This window comes from Vespa mandarinia, chromosome 8 (assembly GCF_050613455.1).
Source record: "Vespa mandarinia isolate Hongniang chromosome 8, ASM5061345v1, whole genome shotgun sequence".
Lineage (NCBI taxonomy): Eukaryota > Metazoa > Arthropoda > Insecta > Hymenoptera > Vespidae > Vespa > Vespa mandarinia.
In genome coordinates this window covers 6,045,001-6,064,302 of record NC_140817.1, presented here as the reverse complement: position 1 = coordinate 6,064,302, position 19,302 = coordinate 6,045,001, and the positions used below count along the sequence as shown (strand labels likewise).

Here is a 19,302-nt window from a genome sequence, read left to right as displayed (position 1 = left end):
TTTTTTTTTTTTTCCTTCCGTAGCAGCTCAAAATAACAGGGAAATGAAAATTTTTGAACTTTTATATCAAGATCTATTGAAAAATAATGTATTTTATTCTTTAAGTCCGACCCAAATATTGTATTATAATTTATATCTGCCAGATAAAATGAGGTTTACTATCTTTCTCTTTCCATTTCTCTTTTCACGAAAATATTTTTCTCCCTTCCATCCGTTGCCTGGATATCAAATCGCGCGGGACAACGAGCTGCTCGCTGTATTCTTCACGAAATAAAGCCTTCGAACTCGTTCTCTCCGATGAGAAGACAAAACTAAAGTGAATTTGAAAGAGAAATGTGTTTTGGATAAATAAAATTCAAATCTTGTATCACGATTGCGAGTTGTAGTTTGGATTACGTACTGTCACAAAAATCAAATAGAAAACTTCTAAGCTGACATTTAATATAAATATAATAAATAGATTGTTATATAGGGATTTTATATTTTACTATATAACATTATAGATAATAAAAGTGTTAAATTTTATTAGAAATAAAATTGAACACCTAATTGTTAATCGGCTCGATTGAGAAATAAAAACAATTTAATTCTTATGATTGATCATTGAATCAATTTTACGTTTAATTTTTGATCGTTAATTCGATAAAATATTAAAATTAATAAAATATTTTATTCACACAGAAACATATAATTATTTCATATATTCGTTATACGTATATAAATTTTTTTCAAAGTTCGCAGTTTTGTAGTTTATAGAAAACAATGAAAAGCACTCACAGAAGGATAATTATTAAAGTGCAAAACTCGTACGCGGAGAAACGAAACGAGATAGCGTCGTCCGAGATAACGGATGCGGTCGTTTCGTTGTCCGTATCACGTACCGAGGCAATAACGAAAGATATATGACCCATGCATTCTCATTAAATTACGAATCAATCGCACGTGCGAGCATTCGAACGTAAACGTTAAAATAGCTATCAAACTTACGTAGGTATACATGTTCAACATCGTACGAGTGTTGGATAGTGTTGGGACACTGATTACGAACGGGAAAAAAAAAACGAAAACAGAGGAAAAACACAAACACACATATACGAGATAGTTGTTATCGATCGTTCGATAACAACTTTTTTTTTTTTTCTCTTACGAATAAAAGTACTACGAAATTTAATGATTTATAATAGAATAATATAAAGTGTCTCAAAGTGTCTAAGCTCGTTATTTAAAATTCATCTCGCGTTTATTACTTGAAGAGAGCCTCGAACCGATTCGCGATACTTTTCAACATTGAGAGCAACGTGATTTTCATAAAATTTTGAAAACTAAATTATTAAATTGCCATACGAGAAACGTTCTCTTTTACTTTTTTAACTTTGATTTTTTTTTTCTTTCTTTATGTTTTTCTTTTTCCCTTTTTCTCAAGCGTCGTAATCTTCTCTCTCGTTCCGATTTATACGGAAATATGCAGTCGAATCGTCCATCGGTCATAGCATTCGCTGTGATTGCGATCGACAACTAAAAACCAACGAAACCAATCGTGTCGTCTGAACAAATAATTAACGCAAAGACTTGAAGTATTAACGATGAAGTTAAATATATTTACATTTCGTGGTAAAATAAAATTAAAAATTGAGATAAGGTACGATTCACGGATTCGAGTTATATCTGTTGCAACTAAAGGTCAGTTTGCAATTAGTGAAACTTTTCGAAAATTAGTTCTCTCTGATATCTATGAATATTTACTGTTCATGGGAAATATATGTGTTAGAGAAAACGTTGAAATAACAATTTTGCAATGTATTACAGATAGTGATTGAAAATATTAAAAATAAAAAATTAAAAAAAAGAAACAAATCAAATTACGAAAGCGTTTCAAATATATCAATAACGAAGTGCAATTATCCAACATCGTTTTATTCTTTAGTATGAGATAATAAGTATTTTCATACTTTTTGCCTCTACAATCCTCTACAAATCCATTATATTCATCGTATAAAGCTAATTTGATAATAAATTATAATAAATTGATGAGATAAATATAATATAGAAAGATGAAATTGTAGAGGATAATTAAAGGGGGGGAAAAAAAAGAATGTAGATGATTAGAAAGATAATTTAGAAAACGAGGAAGAAGTTGTTACTCACGTCTTATCGTTTAATCGCAATTCCATTTCGACTAAACATCTATAGTCGATATTTTTGTTGAATGTAAAAAATAGCTGAGTTTCTTTCTCTTTCGTCAACATTATTAACCTAATATAAATCGTTTATCGATAGTACGATTAATCTTTTACGATTAAAAACATTATCGAAATGAATGATGTGTATTATATATCGTAAGATAATAGATTATAGGATTCTTTGAGTATTATTAAAAAATATTCTCTTCTGTAGGAGGATTTCAGTTTTCGAGAAATTGATTAATCATTATATCTTGGAGATTCGATGCGCTCACGTTTGTTCGGTAGACATAATACAAGAGCATTCAGGTTCACCGATCGCGAATCTTGCAGCTTTTATTGAAAATATCATCTCTCACGGCACTGCCGAGATCAATAATCATTAATAATTGGGGCGGACAACGCGTATGGGTTGCAAATATGAACTCGGATTCGCGCGCGTGTGCTTTCAAATCGACTACCGTCAAGAATGACTTCGATCCGAGCAAGCATTTCCATCCAGTGGTATTACGAATTAAAGCCTCGTCTAGACGAGTAGGATCGCCCAGGGGATAATTGGAAACTGAATATACCAGGAAATAGATATCCCTTGATATTCGCCTACATTCATAACTATGAGATGTGTCGCGATACGCGCGATCGGTTAAACGCAAATTAAATACGTTCGACGATATTACAGTTATATTAGATCCGATATCTATTGTATATATATATATATATATCGATTTTCTTTTTGCCAAATTTGTTATTATCGTACGCATGAAATATCTTCTACTAATTGCCGAAGATGAACAACGAAAAAGTAAATATATAAGAAAAAATCAAAAATAAATACCATAGAGAATTGAGAAATTATTTTCGTTTTCTTCATTCGTAAAGATATTTATCTCATTTAGAATCGCCAGGGACGATTTTAGATTCGAAATTAATTATCGAGGTAACCGAAACTATTATTATCGACCGTTATAATTGCATTATAATTAACCAAATTCTGAATAATTATGATTGTTTTATTGCTTAACCTCAAATATTGTATAATCTTATCCGTTCAACGTCGTTATTACAATTTCGTTATAACTCGATATTATTAAATGTTGACCGTGTTCGTTTCTAATTCAAAGAGATAATTGAAAATGATTTATTAATAAATAAGAGGTGAAATGGCCAATACGTATAATCATGATCAATTCGATACTTCTTCTTCTTTTTTCTTTTTTTTTTTTTTTTTTTTTAAGTGAAATTCTTTTAGAAATTCTTTTAATATTTGTTATCAATCGTTTGGATAAAAAAAAAAAGAAAAGAAAAAGAAATAAGAAGTTATAGATCGAGAAATTGATTAATTGTTTGGAGGAGGTTTTGTTATAAAAAAAAAAAAAAAAAAAAAAAAAAAAAAAAAAAAAAAAAAAAAAATAGGAACGTTGCTCAATTAAGTTTTTATTCGCTAAATTAAGGTTTTTTGAATTACAATACGACAAAGAAAAAGAGAGAAAGAGAGAGAGGAGGGGAAGAGGAATATAAAAGTCATTTATTCGGAGAACAGTTTTGGCAAATCGGATACGTTTGCGTATCGCGATTAATTTCGAGTGTAATCCACCAGTTTAGCTGGTTGAGCACAGTCTTAATCCTTGAGCGAACACGCGCCTACGTGCATATTAAACGTGCATCCTCGTACACCAGAAGAACGTACACGTGGATTAAGAGAAAGGAGAGACTCGTACCGGCATGTCACTCCGCAACGCCCGCACGAGTCCGGAAGCGTCCTTGCAACGTGTAGTCTACGAAAGATAAGGATGTTCCACAAGCGGAATAATGTCCTCCGATAGAAGCCGCTTATCGTTGACTACAGCGCCACGTTGCTTCATTTCTGTCGTCTTTTAACTTATTCCATCCATTTTATTCGATAAAATAATTTATTCAAACTCTTTATAAAACTCATTGTTACATTACACTATAAATTATCGTAAATCATTAGGTATTTTTTAATTATTACGATCGTTATCAATTATCGTTGTTTCGTAAATCCTTTGTTTTTTTTTTTTTTTTTTTTTGGATTGCCTTGTTTCAATATCAACAGCGACGTTTATTTATTTAATCCTTTTGAATTCGCTTATTTATTTATTTATTTATTTGTATTATTTAAGTTTTATTTCTTTTATTTTCTTTTATTATCACAAAATATATACAAGTAATATATTATTATTTTTTTTTTTTTCACATTGAATAATTTTTTTCATAAAATATGATGAATAATTGAATTATAGCAGGGTGAAACTATTGTTCGGAAAATATTTCTATCGAAATTTGTTCATTATTGTACAATTGTTTCGCGAATAATTATAGACAATTTTTTCACATAACAATTGTGGAAAAATGGAAGACACTTTTGTAGGAATAACTGACCGCATTGGGATTTCATTTTAAAAGTCTCATTATTATAAGCGAATATATTCTACCACCTGAGTCACCATACTGGATATTATGTGGATTTACTTAAATAATATTTGTGAGTAGAAATATAAGTAACCCTCTTATAATACGAAAATCCATATCGTATTATACGAGAAAGTAAAATATTATTTGATGAATAAAAAAAAAAAAAAAAAAAAAAAAAAAAAAGAAAATTCGTGACAAACTACAATAAATACAAATCGTTTGAAAGACGATATAAGTGTTACCGTAAATTCAAATCGTACTGTATAAAAATCACATTCTTAATGTGCGTGTTATAACAAGATGGTTACAATGTAATATATATACATACATACGTGTAGGTTTTTCAAATGAATTCTGAGAATAACACTGAAGCGACAATAAGTATTATCATTTTACTTCGTTTCTATGTTTATTATTTATATATCGTGTTTTTTAATTTTTATATGATGATTTCCATCGTCGTCATTCCTCCATTATTATCAATAGAATTGTCAATATTATTTTTATTATTTTTACTTTATATCTCTCGATTGCCATAAACTCGATCTATCAGTATAAGGAGAACGAATATAGTTTTCCTTTTTTAAAACTAATTTGGTAGTCAATATATACCATTTCGTATGCTTCCGAATCTTTCGCAGATTTATATATTCATCATGAAGTACCGGTCACGATCTTTCGAAATCGTCTATATTCATGAGAAATTGCGATATTACGAATTCGTAGGATTTCTCGGGCAAGGATGAAAAAGTACGAGCGGTGCTATAAAATCTTATTCCTCTTGAGGCATCGCCTAGCTTTTTTATCATCTCTAGAGTGCTAACTGATGTCCGTTGGTATTCAAGATTCATAACTTGTCGGATAACTCGAACGCAGCAACGACCTTGTCTTTGCGATCTGGGAATCATCGTTTGATTAGTTCTATGAGACTTTTTTGAGATTTATCAAGAGTACGTAGAATTATCTTCTTTTTTTATTTTTTTTCTTTTTTTTCTTCCTGTTATGTTACAAAGCAAGATCGATTATCAAATCGGTTATCATTATTTTTGATCTATACCAATTTAAGAAAAGGAAACAGGAATCAATTAAAAACAAATTAAACGATAAAGATGTTTCTCATACGAATGAATAAGAATTCTTTTATGAAGGATGCTCGATTGAAATCTGAAATCGTAATGGAAAAAATATATCCGATTAGATCTGTTTAAAATAGTTCGTAAATATAGATTGTACACCATCATGGCTTTTAGGTAACATTATAAATACAAATTATATGAAACAATATGCAAAGATATTATGACGTATAAATTATGTGGAGACATCTTTCAGATTTATAGTACACCCTGTAGTTATCTTCCTTAACTTACACTACTTTGAATTTTCTTCATTCGACCTCGTTACTTCCTTCCGAATAAAATACAAGCTCTGGCGCGAACTTCGAAATGGTTTCTGCATCTCTTGCTTACACGTAATGACGTTTCGTAGAAGATTATGATACATAATAAGCTTAGTATATTTTCTAAGAACTATCTTACGAAAACAAACAACATATAGTAGGTCTGATAAGATAAGATATAATAATTATCTTTTCCAAGTGTTTTTCATGATCGACATTTAAATATAGAAGAATACGAAATGTCGCTTACGATTGAATAATGAATTAAGCATATGTATTATTTATATAATTCACGGTTTTGTTTCTTTCTCATTTTAAAAATGACATCATTATTTTTATAGATCGTTTTCATTGTAACGAAGAAACACGATTGAGAGAAAAAGGAACTGTATTTTTTTCTTTTTTTTTTTTTTTCTTCTAAATTTATAAATAATCGCGAATCTTCGTATTTTCGTTGATTTTGTATTCGCCTTGTATATTTTTCATTGTAACGAAGAAAAACAATTGAGAGAAAAAGGAAGTGTATTTTTTTTCTCTCTCTTTTTTTTTTTTTCTAAATTGATAAATAATCGTGAATCTTCGTATTTTCATTGATTTCACATTCGTCTCGTATACATTTTTATTCGTATTCGCGTAACGCGAATTTGTTAAAATCGACTTTTTTCTAATAAAAATATAAAATTCCATAATGTGTTCTACAATTGCAAATCACGTTATTTAATTATGTTAACTTAAAATGTATCATTTAGAGACTATTGTATATATTTTTATCATTATCGTTTCTTTTTTTTTTTTTTTCAAAATAATTACATCAGTTACCAGATAATCGATAATCCCATTTGTAGTTCAAATTTTTATTATTAAGAATCTCAAAAGGAGATTTTATTTTTGGAATTCTGGTTACCTACGTAATAATAGATTATGACTCATAAATTTGTTTTCATTGTCACATCCGTTTAATCCAATAACTATGTATATATATATATATATGTATATATATATATATATATATATATATATATATATATATATGTATTGTATTACGACCGTATTGGAATTTATGTATATACATTTGAACAGATAGATTTTGATGATTATTCTTTCAACAACGTGAGATCCTTTCTGATGGTAAATCGCGAAAGCAGCTTGGGAAAATCAAAATGGATTAGATCAGGCTAAGTCTCTGGAACCGCGGACAAACGAGCTCGGCCTGATTACTCGGTATTATCCGATTAAGCGCGTCTCTTGTCAACCTCTATCTTTATCAAAGTCGAACGGTCCTTCCGTTTCCGTCGAGGAATCAGCCAACTCCCTTCGTCCTCTTCGAAGGAGGAGGACTCTGCTTAGAAACATGCCAAACTGCAAACCGAATCTTCGGAAGCAGATTGAGTTCGGAAACACACGTGCGACTCGAACTAATCTCGCGCCTCTCTCTCTCTCTCTCTCTCTCTCTCTCTCTCTCTCTCTCTCTCTCTCTCTCTCTCTCTCTCTGTCTTTCATTTCTCTCTCCGTTTCTCCCTGTCGCATGCGTCTCTTGCTCCTACTCTCTCTTCGTTCTCCAACTCTATCAGGACGTGAATTTAAGCTTCGTTCGCATGTATAACGTAACGTGACTGAACGGATCCAGGACGAAGCGATGTCCAATGAATTTCTGAATATTATATGGGTTTCTAGATGAGAGAGAGAACGAGAGAGAGAGAGAGAGAGAGAGAGAGAGAGAGAGAGAGAGAGAGAGAGGTTTTAGATGAGCGTATCTCGATTCAGAATGAAATTCGTAAAATAAATTCCTTTCTTTTATATCTTTTTATAATTCTATGAAATATCTATCTAGAGGAAGAGAGTATGTTCGAGAAAAGAGAATGGAAAATGCGACTTGAAATTTGTATCGGCCCTTAAAATTCAAAGGGATACTATCCTCGATGAAACTAAAAGCCAAGCAAAGAGCAAAGATTCGAAGTAGTAATTATTATTAATCAATGGCGTACGAAGAAAAAGGTAGGATGTTCCTCGAAAGGGGTAGAAGAGAAAAGTGTCTGCGTTGTTAGGTGAAAGAAGGAAAATCCATGGGAGTATAAAACACAAGGACGACCCTCCTAATGGCAGGCCACTTGCCACTGAATTTTTTAACAGAGCTTATCCGACGTAGGAGAATCTAGTGGTTTAGAAAGAAAAGAAGAAAAATAATAAAACCCTCTAGAAAATAAATCTTTCAATTTTATCAAACGATATAAAAGCAATGATCTGATATATTCATGATATAAAAGGTTAATTGATAAATATTTAAAGATGGTTACTTACACGATCTTTGTGTTTTTATCCTGTAACGTTTTTTCTCTTTACAATTTACGTTAAATAGAGGTAAACATAATAAAATATTATCGAGCCAAAAGAAACGATCTATTGTATGTCGTAAATCGATTATGATGTTATAAAATTTTCTTCATATAATTGCGTTTGCATTGTTTAGTCGATGTAATACATTTTTCATTCAATTTTTTACGATAAATCTGACGTGATATTTCGAGACGGTACACGTCGTTCTTTTTTTAGTTACAATCACTAAGAGTGTTTGCACAATTTGTAAGTTTGCGTGTTTGTGACAGGAAAAATATTATCCGTTCCTTTTTTTTCTCTCTCTCTCTTTTTTGCATCTCAATGCCTTTATTTATTTTTTCTTTTTTTGTATGGCAAGAAGAAAATACATTACTTACAAATCTATATTGAAATAAGAAGCATGAACTTTTCTAAGAATATACATATGTATATATGTGTAAGGTATACAGGACGAGTTAACTAAAATTGGAAGGGTGAATATATTTTCGGTTACTTTTGCTGGCAGGAAAAGATATTCAAGAAGAATATCTTTGATTCAATATGACTGATATAGTTGTGATGAAATAATGATTGATACCTTTGACATACGAGTATTTTCAATTAAACGTTTTCTTTTAAATGGAACTTGACTTTTTTTATTTATTTAACAAATTTCAAAGCAGATTAAGGCTTATCGGAAGCGTCCTAAATTTCTTTTATTGGTGAACAAAAATATCATCCTGCAAGATTTATCTATATAACGGACCTATTTATGATATTATTTTGTGATCCATCTACATTTGTTCTTAGTTTTTATATCATATTAGCGTTCGTGAATTTTTTCATTCGAACATTTATCGAACCTATGCTATTTAATACTCATAACCATATTTAGAAGGATGAAATAAAACGAAGGAAGAAAGCGTAGCGTATGTAAATTTTTTTTACAATACTTAATTAGATTAGGATGATAATAATATTATTTATGAAAATCTATTTTTAAAAAGAAATTCGATAAACGAAGAACGAAAAATTGAAAATACATTTTTCAACGGGACGTAAATATTATACATCTATTGTTTCCCTTCTAAATAATATTATTATCATCAGATTATTACTGCAATGAATTGTTTTAATAAAAAAAAAAAAAAAAAAAAAAAAAAAGAAAAGGTAATGCACTTAACGTCAATCGGATATGAGAAGAACGTCGACGTCTATTTAGAAATTGCACGTTTCTTTTATCTTACGGAATACGTATTGGCTTTTGTATTATAAAAATTGATGATCATATCATTGTCTGATGTCTCATTGTCAGTTCAGTTCTTTAATTTACGTGCGTCAATAAGGTGTGAGGAGTACAACGTACTTACTTAGTTTATCTATATCTAAACATGCATATGTACATCGATACGATGAATCAAGAAAAAGGATATAATTTTTTTAACGCATCTGTACTTCATTTTTTCTCGCGCTCGTCATCGTCTGAAGTCAGACACGTCCTCGAACGAACATATTGGATGAAGTCTTAATATATTTATTGATATGCAATGTACACAAAGTGATGTGCATTGCGCTTGCGCGATAGAAATATTGTTTTGCTTATGATTATGACGCCATATTTGTTCGATTGATACTAACTTAACGAGAATTTCCATCGTCCGCTTTATTACAGACTATTGGCATATTGTTTTTTTTTAATGCACACCTTTTGCTAATATATCGATCGATTATCTTGTAATGTGTTTTTTTAAGATATGTATGCAATGTCGCTCGCAAGTCGTGCATATATGCAATATTTATAAAAAAATATTCGTAAAAACAAAATCGACATTTTGACTTCTTTTCAAGGGATATTATTATGTAATATTTTTATTATTTTCTTTTCCTTCTTCGAATTTTTCAACTTTACTTTAAAAGTGATATCGGTCTTTTCTTGATTAATTTTTTATTTGATCAGCTGTGATCGATTTTACTTCGTATCATATTTAATTTTATCATTATTTTTTATTAATAACGATCTTACGTTCAAAATTTTCCAAGAATTCTACCGATCACCGTCATATCCCATGATGTAGAAGTAAATCTGTCTCTTTTTTTAAAACATAAACCGAAGTTTAATAGAGTGGAAGAGAAAGAGAGAGAGAGAGAGAGAGAGAGAGAGAGAGAGAGAGAGAGAGAGAGAGAGAGAGAGATGTCGCATGCGACATGTAAATAATCATAAGCCTATGTTTTCACTTGAATTTCTAAAAAATTATATAGAATATTTAGACGTATATACATTCACGGAAACAATTCAATAGGATTCTTTGAATAACGTATTTTATTATTGAACATTTTAATTTTAATATATATATATAGTTTTCAAAACAATCATAGAATATTTTCGGCGTAATTAATAATTAAAAATAAATAATTATTAAATAATTAAAAATAATTGTCGCGTATTAAGATCAATGCATCATGGAAAAGAATTAAAAAATGAATATACTTAATATATTTCTCTTCTATATGAAATTCAATAAATAAATTTTTAAATTAAATGGCTTAACATCTTACGATGCTTTATTATAATAAATAAGTAAATTATTTTTCCTTATTTCAAATCATTATTGTAATCGCATAATGTCAACTTCAGCTACTCGGACTTATTACAATGTCGACCTACTTCATTTTCAACATATTTCAATGTCGACCTAGCTCATTTTCAACCTACTAGGGATCAACCCATTTCAATGTCGACTTATAGCGTAGACGAGTGGTTTTGGAGTTATCTTAGAGATTTAAATATAGTGTGTGAAAAAATGTAAGTCCCTTCGGTAGTCATCATGTTGTGATAAATCCTCTCGTTGGTTTACTTGCCATTGATATATTTCTTATCTATTTTCCATGCTTATATTCATTTCTATTAGTTCACGATAGAAATATCTTCTTATATTTTAAATTTGTAATATTAATAATAATAATTAGAAATACATCATTGAATTCGTATATCTATTTTCGTTCTATTTTTCACGATTTTAGCGTAAATGTCTAATTATTAATTATTTGATTTCATCAACAGAATATGTAAAATTTAATATATATTGGAGGACCACAGTTGTATATTAATATAAACGCGATTTATTTTAACATGATATATATATATATATATATATATATATATATATATATATATATAATACATATATAAAATAAACAAGAAGATATTTGCAACGGTAGATCCTGGATTACGAAAATGGAAAAGTAAATATAATTTTATTAATTAATTAAAACAAACACTTGTAGAAAAGGGATCGTTCGCGAGGATTTTTTAATCAAATATAAATATAAATTTTTTAATAATACAAAGATAAATTCAAATTCATACTTTCTTAAGATAAAACAAAGTCGCACGCAAAAAAAGAAAAAAAAAGAAAAAAAAATATATATATATATATAAATTGCAATCTTATCTTTATAAACTTATTTATATATTTATTTTAGTGATTTTAAATGATTTCAAATCATTTAGAATTTTATAATTGGAATTAAAATTTAGTATGTCGGAATTAAAAATTATTTTACATTATTATGAGATTCTTATTTTAAACATTTTCAAAGATATAAAAGTAGTCATTAGCCCAAGTAGGTTTAGACAATAAGTTAATTAATTTTAGTTGAGAATATTTTTTTAGAAATTCATATATTAATTTCTCCTTCTTTCCCCTCCTCATCCTCTCTCCATCAATCACGCTTTCTACGTTCTCATCCGTATGTATATTCACATACATACGTATTTACTCATATAAGTTAGAAACATGGGTTTAGTTTTAAGTTCTCTCCTTCTGGCAACTATCATTGTGTTAGTGATCGTACACGATGTACTTTATAAATTGGGACGTATTCCTAATTAATTAAGAAAATTAAATGAGGCGTGTATATTTAAAGTTAGGAACGACAGAGATGTTCTCTGGCATATCTACTTAGAATAATCTTTTTTATTCTTACAGTATACGTAAGAATTGTGGAGCATGTATGTTACAATAAATGTTTTATAAATCTTTTTTTTTTTTTTTTAAATACAAAAATAGATAGGCTAATAACATACTTCTGTATGAATGTGTTTTCAATTTTAAATAGATAGGATCAGGTAAGACGCGTAATGTGATTTGATATTGCCAATTAAAAGTGAAAAGTAAAAGTATTGTATTAGGATCTAACAGAGTATACGCGTTAATTAGAAATCATTTGCTATATATCTATTTAATTTATTTCCTTATTTTTCGAGTTTCTCAAATATATTGTTCATTTGTATATATATAATAAAGTAAAATTAGTCAAATTGAAAAGTAAATTTAATAAAGTCAAGGAATAAAATAATAATAAGATATGTCGTAGATTTTCTAATATAGTTTGATATTTTCAAATCATTTAAACACGAAAAGTGTCTGATAGTTTAATCGATTAGATTTAATATCTGCTCCAACATTCGAGTAAATTATAAATGTGAATTGATTAATTCATTTGATCTATTTATGATTAAAATATCTCCATAAATATGTAATATTTTATTTTTAATTTTTGTCTTTGTTATTAATCTGTCAATTGAAAAGGACAAGTTAATTTGTTAATAAAGATTTAATATCTTCCGTAACAGAAAAAGAAATATGAATAATTTGTTTCTCATTTCTGTTAAAGAAAAAATCAATTCTTCTTATTATTTTTAATCGAAATAAATTTTGTACATCCACGTTTTATTGATCGATAAAATTTTTTCCCTTAACAAGTTAATAATAGAAAAATACAAAAAAAGACGATTAAAGATACGACGAGAGTAAGGATGTCCGATATGTAATATTAAATTAACAATTTGAATCATCCTATATATTGATTTTTAAAAGACTTTAAATATCTTATTTTATGACGCATATATTTTTCTATTTAATTAATGGTTATTAATATTATTAGTAATTAATCCTTTTTTATTTTGCCTTTACAATTTTTAACTTCAAATGTTTTATTTTTAATTTCAATAACACAGTCGCCAAAGTAATATATATATATTTTTATTTTATTAGTATATATAAGTATTCATGTATTTTATTTTTATTAATGCAATATATAAGATTTCTTGATTGTTTAAACTATAGGCTATAACGTAGATTTATAATTAATGTCTACTAAATAATGTTAATTATAACTTATAATGAAATATATTCATGAATCAATCCAAATTTACTAATACAACACACACACACACACACATACACACATGCATATATATATATATTATTTTGATATTGATGAATATTATATAAATATTATATAACATAGTACACATTATAAAATATTTACATATAAATATTTGTACATACCCGGTATGTACAAATGATATTTAAAAATTATATTAATTAATTACTATTGAGATAATTGCGTTATTTAATAAAGAAGTCATGCTTTCTCTCGTGGGTAAGTTATAGCAAAGTCATGATTGATGTACCCTCAATCAACTTCGATCGAATCGAAGGAAGTTCTATGACTAATTAGTCTGTAATCTTAGTATGTGAATCGTGTAGTAACCTTCACATAGTGAGAGCTTAACTATGTTCTCCACATATTTGTTTTCTAATTTCATATCTGAAAATTATATATATATATACATATATATATATATATATATATATATATATAAATTACGTATAGTTAGTGATATTTAAATAAATAAATAAATAAATTAAACAAATAACGATTGTATAACGTTATAAAATGATTTATCAGAAAAACACATTATAGTGTTTTTATCGAATCATTTCGAATGACACAATTTTTATTTCATGATATTTTTGTTGATAATAACAACATTTATATTTTTGATTAATAAATACCATGATTTCCATTATTGAATATATTTAGATACGATAATTTCTGAGATGTTAACAAAAGGATTCTATAATAATCGGAGCATTTCGTGCATTCACATTTTTCTATTGGTCTAAATAATGTTTTCTAACATCATTATTTTTCAAAGTACACTTTAAGAAAGAAAGAGGGATAGAGAAAACGAGAAAGAGAGAGAGAGAGAGAATGTAAACGTTCGAAAACAAAATTCTTATTGGAATAAAATTTCCAAGTCTCTCGATATTTTCTATCTTTATTTAAAAAGCATACGCCAATAATCGTACCGTCTTGAAACGTTTCGAGTTTCTCCCTCTCTCTCTCTCTCTCTCTTTCTTTCTCTCTTTCTCTCTCTTTTCTAATCCATTTTTGTCGCGTTTTCTCGATCAGAATTTTCTTATGGAGGTCTAAAGTGAATTTTATTGAACGTAGGCGAAATCGTTTACCCATCTCGATTCTCGTACATCGTATTTTCCAGTTTCAAGTTTCTATGATTTCGCGTGGAAACGGAGACTTCCAGATGATTTGGAATTTATGGAAGCGACCTGCGGTTTACTCTGAAGCGGTAGAGATCGAGAGAGAGAGAGAGAGAGATAGAGATAGATAGATAGAGAGAGAGAGAGAGAGAGAGAGAGAGAGACGTTCGTGTACAGAGTAGTATGTACAATTTCAGAGAATGCAAACGCAAACTGATGTGAGCTTGGGAGAGAGATAGAGAGATAGAGAGAGAGAGAGGGAGAGAGAGAGAGAGAGAGAGAGAGAGAGAGAGAGAGAGAGAAAGATAGAGAGACAGAGAGAGAGAGAGAGAGAGAGAAGCTGCATCTATGCGCATCTATGTGCATCGAACGAAGTATAGCTTGACATCGGGTGGATTGACAAACAAACCGTAGATTCTCCGCGTAGATGAAGGCTCGGACTACATCAGCCACGTACAGGAATTTGCACGCCGTCATTACGATTCGCGTGTTGTCTGGCCTCTCTCGAATCTGTATGTATATGTCTGCACATATGTATGTTTATGAGAGAGAGAGAGAGATAGAGAGAGAGAGAGGAATAGGGAGAGTGAAAGAGAGAGGTGACAGAATTTAGCCATCTTGCTTGCACTCGCACTGAATTATTGTGTTCCGTTGTCGTAGGGACCTCACTAAAACAAACACCGGCAATATTTGCGCGAGAGAATTGCCGATGTCTCGTAGGAGAACGCAAGAGTCAACCACCAACAGCATCGCTACGAAACATAGAGGGCAACCTCGCCAAAGCGACGCTTCCGTAATTCACCGCACGAAGTTATTTAAAGCCCGCGCATTTTATGTTTAAGCGGGCCTAGAAGATATTTTCCCGAGACACTTTCCTCGCGAAAATGTTTTCCTCTTTATCGTCCTCGCTACGTAATAGCGACAAACTCTACCAAGCGGTTCTTCTATCTACGGGAAGCGACCTTTTACGTCAGCACCATCCACTTTTGCATCGGATTCTTTTCTTTCTCCCTCTCCCCTCCTCTCTCTCTTTCTCTCTCTTTAAACACGACTCCAGGGACTTTTTTTATGTTCTCGATATACCGAAAAATATAACAAATGATTATTTCTGAAATTCTACTTGAAGTATTCGTAAACTTTTTGAAATTCTTTCTTTTCATATTAAAATTTAAATTTGTATGTTTGTCTATGTGCGTGTATTGCATGTGTGCGTGTTCACTTTATCGTTCAAATGATTGAATTGATTGACTTAAAATTTATATAAAAAAATGAAGTTACTTCAAATGGGAAAAATCGACGAATAATTTTGTTTCAATTCGACTTCTAGTTTCAAAATGGTATTATTTGGAAATATTAATATATTCATAAAAAATTTCACGCACAATACAAAAAGAATTTAAATTTTGAAGGAATATTTAAATGTAGTATCAGATAGCATGGTCATGAATTTTTCTGCAATTCTTTTTTTTTTTCTTTTTTGCGAAAACAATCAAAGATGGCGGACGAATGAAAATTCCAATTTACGAATTTGACGAAAGATCTCCCATTTATGGAATATTTGTGGAATGTATTTCTGCGCATACGGATTCATATCCATTTTTCTGAATCCAAGGACATATTGATTTTACAAAATGATGATTGAACTTGAATTTTGTACGCTAAAAATCAAATTACACTTTAAAAAGATCGAAGAGTAGTTTTAATTCAATTTGATTTTCGGTCTTAAAATGATAAGCATTTTAAAAGTTAAAAGAATTCGTTAAAAAGAAAAAGAAAAAGAAAAAGAAAAAGAAAAAAATTACACGTGCTTCGAATATAATTACATTCAAATAAATAGAAATTGTGGCGGAATATTTAAAATAACGTTACCCCCATTAACGTGAACCACGTTGGTCGTACTTATTCTATATCCTACGTAGTAATTTTCTTTTTATACATTTCTACAATATGTGCGGTTTTTAACGATACATAAATAACAACGATATTCATTAAAATTTAAATTTCATTAGAATTATTAAAAGTGGATTATAATTGTCTTAAATATAAAAAAAAGAAAAAAAAGTGGTTTGGATCGTTCAAATATTCTCCAACTTCGAATGGGGATATTAAGTTTTAATCGTAAATTATTTATTAAATATATTTCTTTTCCTATTTTATATATATATATATGTATATATAATACAAATCTACATTTACGAGAAATATTCATGCCAAATATAACATAATTTCTAAGTGCAAAGGGTTAAAATGGTTATTTTCACGAGTATATCGACTTGCAAAGCAATTTAGCATTATTTCGTTATGTAAATATGTATACCCGTGACACGGAATCCACTTGACACGTCGATCAAATATTACATTATTAAACGAACTTTATCAATGGACTCTTTCTTACTTTTTCTTTCTCTCTCTCTCTTTTTCTAATAATGTCCCGCGAGGCGAGAAAAAAAGTATATTCTGAGAAAGAGTATCGTCAAGAGCGGCAAGGCAAGAAAAATAAGACGAGAACAAGTTGGTGGTATCGTGTGCAAATCGATAATTATGATAACGTTTATCCTTGTTTTTTTTTTTTTTTTTTTTTTTTTTTTTTTCTATTTTTATGTTACTTTTTCTATTGCTTGATATTAGTAATATACAATGTGAGAGATACAAAGTCAAAAGTATTTTGATTTTGAAAAATTCATTTGTAATTATAACATCGTGTCTAACAAGTAAAATTAACAAAATTTTTTATATCTTATGTATGTAATTAAGAACGATGTTTATTAATTATAAATTAGATGATTAGGTGATTCTCAATTTCGTTTACTTTTAATGATCAATAATTAATACTATTTTCACCGTGTTTGTGTGTGTGTGTGTGTGTGTATATATGAGAGTCTTTATCTTTTTTTTTCTTGAAAGTTATAAATATCTCTATATAAGCAATAATAAAATTGACGGCATACTTTAACTCTATATAGAGCTAGGATGAGAAGCTTAATGTATCATCATCGAATTCGCATTCGCATTTCACCGCAATCGCGTTGATCATTCTCATACAACGTTCCAATTATTCCAAAACAATTCGGTAACACTTAAGCCTATATTTACGTTTGTAACGTCACGCGTATGCGGCGTTCTTGGACGAATAGAATGCTCGAAATAATAAATAGAAAGATTTGGAATATAATTTGAGAAATTGTGACAAATATTATCTGTAACATGAATTTGAATTAATAAAAGATTTATTTATTAATTGAATTAATATAAGATTAATAAAATAATAAAATTGAATTCCTAAGGGTACAATGAACTTGATTTTCATTCGTTTCGAAGAAAGACGTTATAATAAAATGGTCAAAGTTATCTTTAGACGAAAACCTTGTATTCGAATTTTCCGCGGAACGCAGGAATTTTGCCAGCCCTCGATACATCGTTCTTTGGTTGGTCCTCGGTTAAATTCGTAGATGTTTTGAAAATAATATATCAAAGATCGTTACCGAACTGGAAGCTTTCCAAAATGAAAGAATTTTAACAAAACCACGGATTGTTTAACGCGCTTGGAAATATCGACTAATTTTGATCCTTTATTTCTTTTTCCAATCCGTCAATTTTTTTCATCCGTCAAAGTCATCGTTCAAATAGTTTCGATCATGATGTTACATTTTCTTGAATGAAAGAGCTCGTAAAATTCAAAAATAACATATAGGAAAATCGGTTGTATAATTTAGATAAAAAAAAAAAAAAAACAATGATTTCACAATATTTATTATTATTTCTATAACTTTATTATTATTATTTTTATTACTATTTTTATTATTATTATTATTACTATTTTTATTATTATTATTTTTTTATTATTATTATTATTATTATTTTTATTATTATTATTGCTCTTGTTGTTGTTGTTATTATAATTATATTTATTATTATTATTATTATTATTATTATTATTATTATTATTATTATTATTATTATTATTATTATTATTATTATTTCTTAACGATCGAAACTTCGAGTGATGTTTCGAACTAAACGCAGACAACGTCGATCATTTCGTTACTCTATCCGTATCGTGAGTACACTCGATGACTGTAAAGCGATATGATTCACGTATGGTGCCGAATGGAAATTGGATGAGAGTATACCTAATCGTAAAAGACGACGTAGCATCATATACGAGGAAGAAGCTTGCTTTTGTGTTTGTATATATATACGACGCGCTTCCCCTTTCATAGTCTAGATAGTTCGTGGTTTCGTGTCTCTCTCTCTCTCTCTCTCTCTCTCTCTCTTTCTTTCTCTCTCTCTGCGTCTAACGCGCAAAAATAAATCGTAGTCAGCGCGATTTATGTAACTCCAAGGTTATTTCTATGATTCTCTCACGAGAAAAAGAGAGAAAGATGAAGAGAGGACACGAAAACTTTACGCGTTTGCTACCATTCCGACACTCGACGCCATTCAATTTTGTCGATTATTATAGAAAGTTCGAGATCTTCTACGTGATTTTTTTTTAAACTTCTTGTTCTTTTTCTTTCTATTTTCTTTCTTTTTTTCTTTCTTTCTTTTTTTTTTTTTTCTTTTTAAATCTAACGAGAAACCGGTCAAACCTGAATCAAAGAACTTCCTGTAACGTGAAAGCGATTGGATT

General features: G+C 29.3%; 1 protein-coding gene and 1 long non-coding RNA gene across 3 annotated transcripts in view; both read right to left on the bottom strand.

The window, feature by feature from the left end:
* The window catches only part of LOC118449791 (extracellular serine/threonine protein CG31145), a 52,265-nt gene that overhangs the window by 16,912 nt on the left and 16,051 nt on the right, over positions 1–19,302 (bottom strand). The window lies entirely within an intron of this gene.
* On the bottom strand, positions 4,812–6,186 carry LOC146872845 (uncharacterized). 2 transcript variants are annotated; one of them, XR_014982424.1, is made up of 3 exons: positions 5,981–6,186; positions 5,226–5,777; positions 4,812–5,159 (listed from the first exon to the last, which is right to left on the bottom strand). It is a non-coding gene; the product is annotated as an uncharacterized LOC146872845 (long non-coding RNA). The 2 variants fall into 2 exon arrangements; XR_014982423.1 differs by having other exon boundaries at positions 5,226–5,510; positions 5,981–6,178.